The following is an 8,673-nucleotide window of genomic DNA, read 5'->3' as shown; positions in this document are numbered from 1 at the left end:
ACTATTCACTGAATCTTATAATCCCCTCTCCTCCTCATGTCCTTTCCTATCTCCAAAAGTCTAACTTGTTTTATATGATCTTTATTTTTTATTGCAATACTTAACTGTGTCTGACTTATTTCCCTTAGCATTATGCTCTAGCGTTCCACCCATTTTCCTGCAAACGACATGATTTCATTCTTCATTATAGGTGAATAATAGCCTGTTGTGTGCCAATAAGTACATGAATAAAATGTTCATCATCTTTAGTCATTACAAAGATGAAAATCCAAACAATTCTGAGGCTCCATTTCACCCCAGTTAGCATGGCTGTCATCAAGAGAAGAGAAAGCAGCAAATGCTGGTAAGGCTGCAGGGGGATAAAGGAACCCTTCTACATTTGTGATGGGAACATAAAATAGTAGAACCACTATGGAAATCAGTTTGGAGATTCCTCTGAAAAATTAAAATAGAAAATTCCACTTGACCAGGCTACACCTCTCCTGGGTATATTTCTGATTTAAGGAGACCTTACTATAGTAGTACATGCATATGCATGTTTATAGGGATGCAATTCAAAATAGCCAAACTCTGGGCACAGCAGAGAGGTCTATGAACAGATGAAAAGATAACTCAAGTATCTTTGAATAATATATATATAAGCCAAACCAGCACAACAATGTTCTGGACTTTCCATCAGTCTTATCTATTAGTCCAAGAAAAAGCCACCCACTTCTTTATGAGACCAATTACACTTCTCATCACTTTACACTCTGCAAAATCAGGATAGTATCCCAGGCTGCAGTTCCAGCTGCACCAGTCGGCTCAAGTGCAAGAGACGCAAAGACTCCTTATAGCATTCAATACTGATCTGTTTACTCAACAGAAATTAGATAGGGATTCTAGACTTCAGCAATTTCACTTCTCTGCTTTTTTGCTCTTTTTTGCCCTTCATGTTCCTGTCATATGTGACAGCTAGAAATAGAAGACAATAGCAGACTCTCTGTTTGGGTTCCTTGTTTGACTTCCCTGATTTTTACTCTAGGGCTGGTTCCTTGAGGTGACTTTCAGGGCCACAGAAAGAAGCACACAGACCCTGATTACTCTGTTGTATCCGTTCCTTAATTTTATGAAGCCTGCTTTGCCTTTGAGGGCATTTGCATTTCCCTCTGACTGGTAGTTTCTCCTCCTGACTCTTGTCCGCTCCCCTGCCCCTTGGTTCAAATGTCAGTGCCAGCTAGGTAATGGTGAAAAAAAATCAATTAACTTCTCTTGGCAGCGTTTTTCTCATCTGTAAAATGGAAACAGAATTTTTCTGAGGATTGATGGCCATAACACACATGAGGAAATTGAACCAGCAGCTAAAATAAGGTCAGCACAAAGTAAGCATTACTATTATTCAGGCTTATATATTTTACAGAACTATGTCCAAGAGGAAGTGACAACTATTTTCATTGACTGGCAAGGCAATTGAGGTTTGGAAAAGTGAGAGGATTTATGTAAGGTCACCCAGATAGTAAGTGAAACAGCTAGAACAAGATATAGGTCATTCGTTTCCTTGTCCAGTACTTTGTATTGTTCTAGAAAAGAGTATGTTCTCACCAATGCTAGCTGTCACAGAATGAAAATTTGGCCTCACACTGACCTCTGGGCATCACATTTTTCTTGTGTTGAACAGGACCTGGGACTCTGCCAATCTCACTGGATCTTATAATGTAAGTAAGAGAAATAATATGAAGCTAGAGCAGCAAGTGTCTGTAGAGCAATGGTTGTGCTGACACTCATAGGTAGTTTCCAACTTATATAAAAATAGAACTTGCTGGATGATTGTTTGTAATGTAGAAGGCTTTTCCCAAGAGAAGTATCACTGTAAATAATGGTAAATACCCAAGTCAGCCTACCAAATGTACCTAAAGCACTCCTACTGCTGTGGAAACTAGCCCACATATTGCATGGGAGAGTAAGAGAGGAGAATGAGACAAGGCTGGAGAGGCAGGCAAAGACCAGATTCTGCCAGGTCTTGGTGACCCAGGAAGCAAGCTGAATTTTATTCCAAAACTGATGGGAAGCCACTGGAAGCTTTCAAGTAAAGGAATGATATTATCTGATTTACATTTAAAAAAATTAAATTCTGATATTATAACAGGAAACCACATAGAGTGTGGTTGTATAGCAAGGCAGACTAGACTTGAATCTTCAACTCTGTCCCTTTGTAGCTTGCATCATTTCTGCTCAGCGGAGATATGTAACAGTGCTTACTACACAGGTGGCTGGTGTGGGTCACTATGGTAGAAAGTATAAAAATGTCTGGGAGGTACTTGGTTTAGTGCCTGGCCCATAATAGGTGCTCAATAGGTGTTAGCTGCAATTATTATTGGAATTAGCAGAAGTACCATTTTAATATTACAGTCAAAACTTTGAGAGGATACATAGGATGTGGTCTACTCAAGTATGATGTCAGTGCTGGTTGAAATGAATGTTTTAGACTTCTAAGATCTAACATCATGATGGACTCTTGACGTGCAATAAACAAAGTATGCCTGGGGTTGCTGCCAAATAATGATGAGGATTTCACTGTCTGTTCTCCCAAGCCCAGGATTTGATCTTACTTCTGGTTGTGCCCATCTGAGCATACATTGAGTTGACAGAGAAGGCAGAAAAAGCTTTATTTCCTCACCCTTGTCATTTCCTAAAATTCCAAAGGCTTCATTCATTCAAAAATGGAATACTTCTTGTGTGCTGTCTGACCCTGGACCGTACCATCTTTCCAGCAACAGCTGAATCATGAGAACAATGGGGAAGCCACACCAGGCCAACCTGTGCCCTTATACCATCGGGATTGGGCAATGCAGCAACTGAAATGAGACAGGCACCAAGACTTCCAGTCACCCCAAGAGTATGGGCTTTTTCTCTCTGGACTTTGTCCTGAATTTCCCTCCAGAAAGCAGAGAGAGGCTGGGATGCCAGTGTGGCAAGTACCTCACATATATCCTATGCTGAAGACAGAGCAAGCTTAAAAAATGAAGATGAAGCAGGGTGATTTCTCTTTTGGCACATCCTTGAGCTCTCAGGTCTTTTGTGACTCACCCAGAATGTACAGCCCAGTAAACTGTTGGCTCCCAGGAATGAGTAACTATAGAGAACTCCTAACTAACACTGACCCTCATGGAGTTGTGCCACGCCAACCCATTCATAGGCGGCCTCAGCCTGGGGCCAGTTTGGTGTGCCAGAAGTGCAGCAGGAATGACTTAAACTAAAGCCAAGGTGCTACTCAATTCACCTGTTACTGGTATTATTTCTGGTGCAATTCCTTAAAATCTACTTTCATTTATTCATTCATCTGGTCATTCATTTATTCTGCAACATTTACCGAGTGCCTACCACATGCCAGGTATGGTGCAAGGTACTGGGGATGTACACGCCAAAGTCCTATCTCCCAGAAATGGGATGCTAGATGATTCTCATTGGAATATTATTTTTCCCATCTAAAAGTCATTAAACCCCATTCTAGACCCAACTTCTCCAATTCATCTTCCAGGTGCTACTTTTGCCCTAGTGTTCTTATTTTACTAAAACCTTGAGCCATTCATTCATATCTGTTGTCTCCAAATTCTCTCCTTCCTTTCTTTCTTGAACGCACACTAATGACTGTTCTGATCAAGATCACCAGTGACCTTTATATTGCAAACCCCAATGGTGAATTCTCGGCCCTCATCTAACTTGAGATATCTTCAGTGTATCTTCAGAGCTTCACTCTTTCTTCCTTGAATCATCTATTGTCTTCTTTCTCTGCTAGCTTCTCAATATCCTTTGCTTGTTGCTCTTCAACTTAATCTCCAGGCTTTAGAATGCTTTAGGCCTCGCCCTTGTACTTCATCTTTTTACTCTCTAAATTTACTATCTAGGTGATTATCCAATCTTGGGTCCCAAAGTTCTATTTCCAGACTAGAACTTGCCGATGAACTATAGGTGGTATATCCAACTTTACTTGACATCTCCACTTTGATGTTAAGTGAGCACCGGCCTCACACTGTTTGGGGTAGTATTAAAAAAAAATCCCACGTTCTGAATTTGATCCAGCCATCCCTCTGCTGGGTATCTTTCCAAAACAATTAAAAGAATCATATCCCAGTGATATATGCACACCTATGTTTATAGTGGCACAATTTGTAATAGCTAAAACTTGGAAACAGCCCATTTGCTCATCAGTTGGAGACTGGATGAAGAAGATGTGGCTTTTCTATAAAATGGAATACTACTCAGCCATAAAGAATGAGAAATTAGACTCATTCTTAGGAAAATGGATACATATTGAGGATATACTCCTAAGTGAAATAAATAAGTCACACATGTGTAAATACTGAATAGTTTCTCTTGTGTGAATAGACTGTAATAGTACATAAGATCCTAATGAGATAACTGACATTGTGAAATGGAAAGAAAAGGACTAAAGGTGTAGGGAAGGTGGAATAGGCAGGGGAAGGGTAATAAGGGAAAAGAGAAGAAAAACATGAGAAAATGAAAAAAATGGAAATAAAGTATTTGTAAATAGGGAAGGGAGGAGGGGGTGAAGGGAGGGCAGGGACAAGGGGAAAAATGAGAACCAAGACCTGTCATGTAAAGCTACAAGATCCCAACTATGAATGTAACTGTACTGTACACCTAAAATATACCAATAAATTCAATGAGAAAAAAAATTAAAATTTATTTTTCTCAGTTCTGGAAACTGGGTTGTCCAAATCAAGGTGCTACTGGTCTGTTGAGATGCTACCTTCTCACTGTTGGTACCTTGTTGCTGTGGCTTCACATGATGGAAGGAGTGAGAAGCTACACACAAGTCTCTATTATAAAGGCACTGATAACCATTCATGAGGGCTCCATTCTCATGACATAAAGCCACAGCTCTCAGTTCCATCACCTTGGGAACTAGGCTTTCAACATATGAATTTGGGAGAACGCACTCAGACCTCAAACATATGAAGTTCAAAACTAAGCCCTTAATATTTACCCCTAAAACCTACTCTTCACACAATCCTTCCCATTTCAGCTAAATAGCAACTCTGTGATTCCAGATGATCAGGCCAAAATCTCATGCTTAGACATAGTCTGTCAGCGAATCCTGCACACTCTGTCTTTCAAAACACACATGTACAGATTTTGATGACTTCTCATTGGTTCCCATATCACTGTCATTTCAACCACCCTTTTTGAAGCCATCATCATTTCCCACTTCGATTACTGTAATAGCCTCTTACCTGGTTCTCTTGCTTCCCCCTTCAGTTTATTCTCAACATAGCAGATTTAATGAGCCTATTAAAATCTAAGTCATATTATATTACTTTATGATCAATGATAGTATTAACTCAGCCAAAGCTAAAAATTTTATGGCAAGTTTCACTACTTCAATTACCTGGACCCTTCTCATTTTTTAAATTTATCTTCTACAACACTTGCGCTTGTTCTCAAATCTCCAGCTATATTAGATTCCTTGTTGTCCTTCAAAGTCAAGAACACAAATAGAAATAACAGGAGAAAGAATAAAGTAAGCATGCAGAGAAAGAAAGAGATAGAAATAAATATAATCCATAACTGCTATCACTTATTTAGCACTCAGTTTATGGGACGACTATGTTTTGTGTTTGTTTGTTGGTTTGTTTATTTATTGGCACCCAGGATCAAACTCGGGTCCTTGTGCTTGCGAGGCAGGTGGCGGAACTCCTGAGCTAAATCCTCAGCCCTGTTGTGTGTTTTATATATGCTCGCATTTCATCTTCATAACAATTCTATGGAGTAGGCAAAATGATCACCCATGACAATGATGATGATGGTAGCAGCTAGCAACAGCTCACAAAATAACATTTACTAAGTGCTTAATATCACCTAGTCATTAGACCAAGTGTTTACTGTATATCACATAGGTATAAAGACATTTCTCATTTAACCACTAACTTTCATTCTTTCTACTAGGTCCTTAAATGAATTGGTCACTAAACAAGGAATTGTGTACACTATGTACATCACAATATTCAGAACAAAGAATGGTCAAAGGAAACTCTAACCTGGTGACTTTACTTTCTTTTGCATAACTCTTGCTTGCTGTACTGTAATATATAACAGAACATAAAACTACAGTACTATACAGTAAAATAAGCAAAAATTACAGTAGAGTAAGTCCCCAACTTACGAATATTTGAGTTATGAACTTTCACAGTTGTACTGTATACGATTCACTTTGTTGGCTTATGAATGAAACTGACTTTTCAACAGTGCTCCCAGAAATGAACTCATTCATAAATCAGGGACTTACTATGCTGTATAAATAAGGTATATTTACCAAAAAAAAGACACAAGATGCATAGAACTGTACAAAAATAGGGTCATAAGTCTCAACTGTAGACAAGGATGATGAGGGCCAAAAAAAAACCGAATGATTTATCCAAGATCACAGAGGTATGCAGGTGCAGCTCTGACATTCAAACACAGGTTTCATTTTCAGGCTCGTATTCCTAAAGTGTTGTAGGACTTCCATGCAGACAGCTCCTACCTTGTTGTGGAAGGTGCATACATTCAGGGAGAAAAACCCCATGGAGTAGTAAAGGCACAAAATGAAGGGCCTACTCATGGTCCAGCAAGTGGCTCTGCTTGATCAGAGCTGAGGGTGTATAATGGGGAGTACTGTCTAGATGGCAAAGCAGTTCTCCTGTCCATTCTTGATGCTACTAATCTTGGCTGTGCCAGCTTGGGGATGCAGCCTCCCATCAAGTCTGTCTGCCACTCAGGTATTCATTTTGGAGTGCTTTAGTCCTCTAAAGGCTTTGGAATTCAAACAGCTTTAATTCCACTCCAAAGCAAGACAAAGTATAAATTTTCAGAGTCAAGCTAAGTTGATAGATCTCCTACTAGTTCTTAGGTGAAACCAGCCTTGTGTCTTTTAGGAAATTAAAAACACTCTCCAAAAAACACAAGAGAAAGCTGGGTATGTTGGTACACACTTGTAAACCCATCACTCAGGAAGCTGAGGCAGGAGGATCATCATGAGTTTGAGGCCAGCCTGGTCTATATAAGTCCAGCCTAAACTATATGGTGAGATCCTGTCTCAAGAAACAAACAAAATAAAAAAACACAAGAGAACAGGAAATCCAAAGCAAGCAACAAGCAGCACCAAACACAACTCATCAAGCCAGCAAATAAAGTTCATCATAAACACTGCTTGTAACAGCAAACATTTGCCAGTGATTTAAATATTCATTAGTATAGGATGGATGAGGTAAAATTATGACACATGCATAGAAAAGAACATTATATTGTTACTAAAAAGAATGAGGTAAAAACTGTATGTTCTACGAAGAGAAAACATTTCCGAAAGATTGTAAGTTAAAAACCAGGCCATATAATAATCTCTATAATAAGAGCCTATTATGGCTTATATCCAGATGTTCCCCCAAAGCCTCATATACTCATTACATGGAGCTTGTGGGAGGTGACTGGATCATGGGTGTGTGGTACTGGATCAGTCCTTTGATTGATTTAACATCGTTCTGGATATGGATGATAGATTACCTGAAGAGGTAAATCCTACCCTGGGTGTGGGGAGCACCAACCAATAGGCATGTATCCTGGGTGGAATAAAAAGGGAAAGAAGAAAGAAGCCCCACTGCTTCCTGCCTGCCATGTTGTCCTCCCATGCTGCCTTTCATTGGAGCCTACTAACTATGGAATGAAACCTCTACAAATTGTGAGCTAAATAAACTCTTTCCTCCTTTAACTTGTGTGTGTCTGGTATTTTGTCCCGGCAAAAAGGAAAGTAACTAAAACAGACTTCATTAAAATCCTAGAGCTGTATTTGTTTACATGTGCCCCGGACATTAACTGAAGTTATCTGATGGAGTGTCAGGATACAGGATTACAGATGGACTTTGATTTTATAATTTATATATTTGTGCCTCTTGTTGACCTTTACAAAAGCCCATATTACTTGCATAACTGGATAAAAACTATACTAGCATTTTTTCCATTTTGCAAAACAAAAAACCCCATCTCAGTTCATCATTGTCCATCGTGTCTTTTGAAATGACAACATATTTTGGATTTAGCAGTCTTTGAAACTGTCTCCTATTAACTTTCTCACGAGTGAATCAAAATAAGACAGCAAATATTAGCCAGATTATAGTCAAATGGACTGGCAATTGATTGAACTATTTTACTCAAACCATAAGTTGCAACCAGCAGAAAGGTCTCAAGAGGAGAGTCATATGGCTTTTTCCGATTTTATTAATAATTTAGATGATATAGAAATTGTACTTACCACTTCTGAAGATAACTCAAAGTTGACAGGGTATCAAACACGTTGAAGAACAAAGCTGAGATTTCCAAATGAGGGCAGGTGGGCTGGAATACTGGGCTAAAATTTAAAAAGTGAGGTCAAAGTAAGACAAAGAAATAGTTCTCATTAAAAAAAAATTAAACACCATTCAGAGAGACCAGAAAAGGGTCAGTATGTCTCAACAGCAGCATATATAATGAACAACCTCTCCCCGCAAAAAGATTTGAAGTTTGAATTGACTCATTAGAATAATTTAAGCCAAGGCTGGATATTTGGCTCAGCGGTTTCGCCGCCGGCCTTGGTATCGATCCCTGATACCAAAAAAAAAAAAAAAAAAAAAAAAAAAAAAAAAAAGAAAAAAAAAACAAAAG

The 8,673-nt window shown here is 39.0% G+C and overlaps 1 protein-coding gene across 1 annotated transcript in view; it reads right to left on the bottom strand.

Moving 5' to 3' along the window:
• Positions 1-8,673, bottom strand: part of Pak3 (p21 (RAC1) activated kinase 3) — a 289,473-nt gene that overhangs the window by 230,756 nt on the left and 50,044 nt on the right. Inside the window, exon 2 of the mRNA XM_033760113.1 lies at positions 8,285-8,380. The gene's annotated coding sequence lies outside the window, so the exon portion shown is untranslated. The remainder of the gene's footprint in view (positions 1-8,284; positions 8,381-8,673) is intronic.

The sequence above is a fragment of the Fukomys damarensis genome, unplaced genomic scaffold, assembly GCF_012274545.1.
Source record: "Fukomys damarensis isolate Sample0158 unplaced genomic scaffold, DMR_v1.0_HiC HiC_scaffold_39, whole genome shotgun sequence".
Taxonomy (NCBI): domain Eukaryota; kingdom Metazoa; phylum Chordata; class Mammalia; order Rodentia; family Bathyergidae; genus Fukomys; species Fukomys damarensis.
Note: the sequence above shows the minus strand (reverse complement) of the source record. Positions and strands in the feature narration are given on the sequence as shown.